Below are 1,517 nucleotides of genomic sequence, written 5' to 3' on the forward strand. Positions count from 1 at the left end.
AGAGAAGAGGAATTCTAAAGAATTCAAAAGGATGTGGGTAAATACCAGTTCTCTGCGGGTAGTCACTGATGGAAGGTCATTTTTCCTATTTTTACCTGTGACTTGGGGCAGTTGTATAGCTGTGAAGCTACGGTACTCCTCACAAGTCAGTGATCATGAAAGGGTCCCCAAGCAAACTTAATTATATCTCTCAATTTAAGTTCTAAAGCCATGTTCTAACATCTCAAACTAATGAGGAAATTTTAATTCTACCTCTATGAATGTTTGAGGCGAATTTCAACAACTATTCCATAATTTTTTACAAAGTGCAATGCTATGTTGAATATAAGAACTTCTTTATAATAAACTATATATAAGAAGAAAAATTTCTACTTCAGCTGCTATTGTAGAATGATCTTAACTCTTCTTAGTATATTAAGTTCCAGGAGTTGTTACATTCAGTTGTCTCTCCTTTAGAAAGAATATTTGTATTATTCTTTTGGTAATAAAGTCTAATTTAAAAAAGTAAAAAAAACTGTAATTTTGCATTAAAATATCCTAACATCTTGCTCTAAGCTTCATTTTGCACATTTTCTGAACCACACAATCCATTTTGAAAGCTCAGCCCAAAAAAAGCTGAGTTGGGGACCTCCTTGGTGGTTCAGTGGCTAAGACTCTGCACTCCCAATGCAGGGGGCCCGGGTTCAATCCCTGGTCAGGGAACTAGATCCCACATGCCACAAGTAAAGATCTCTCATGCAATAACTAGACCCAGTACAACCAAGAAAAAAAAAAGCTAAGTTGGTGCTCTCTATCTGCTATGAGAGATCTCCCATTAAACAGCTGGTCTTTCTGTTATGTCCTGATGCACGCTTTCTTGTGATTCAATCCTATCTTATTAGCAATGGATTTTCTTGCTAACTTTACCCGTAGAACATCTAACTGCTAGCAAAGAGCTCCATGGAAGGTTTCAGAAAGTCTTAGCCAAGGAGACCAGAGGTTTATTCTCTTCACATGATGAGTGAGGTATTGTTCCCACTTCACAGAGCGTTGCTAGCTCCACCTAGCTCGTAGATCATAGATGCATTATCCTCCTTTCATAAAATATTAATATTTATCTTTTTCTCTGGAGATTCTGTTATAATGGAATACAAGCATATCTCAGAGACATGGTAGGTTCAGCCCCAGTCCTCCAAACTAAAGTGAATATTGCAATAAAGAGAGTCATAATTTTTTATTTGTTTGTTTTCCTAGGTCATATAAAAGTTATGTTTAAACTCTGCTACAGTCTATTAAGTATGCAGCAGCATTATGTCTACAAAAGAACAGACATTACTTTAAAAGTACTTTAATTCTAAAAATTGCTAACCATCATGCTACAAACCTTGTTTGCAAAACAAAAACCAATGCAACATTTTTGAAATGCAATAAAGTGAAGGTATAAAATAAGGTATTCCTATAGATGTTTGCTATTCCCTTGTGTTCTTAGCTTGTAGATGATCATAGTACACATCTGGGCAAGTTCCCAGAAATCATCA

General features: G+C 35.8%; 1 non-coding gene across 1 annotated transcript; it reads left to right on the plus strand.

The window, feature by feature from the left end:
• Nucleotides 1–629: 629 nt before the first annotated feature.
• TRNAG-CCC (transfer RNA glycine (anticodon CCC)) lies at nt 630–702 on the plus strand. Its single transcript has one exon. It is a non-coding gene; the product is annotated as a tRNA-Gly (tRNA).
• The last annotated feature ends 815 nt before the right edge of the window (nt 703–1,517 follow it).

This window comes from Bos mutus, chromosome 23, assembly GCF_027580195.1.
Source record: "Bos mutus isolate GX-2022 chromosome 23, NWIPB_WYAK_1.1, whole genome shotgun sequence".
In the NCBI taxonomy this organism is placed as follows: domain Eukaryota; kingdom Metazoa; phylum Chordata; class Mammalia; order Artiodactyla; family Bovidae; genus Bos; species Bos mutus.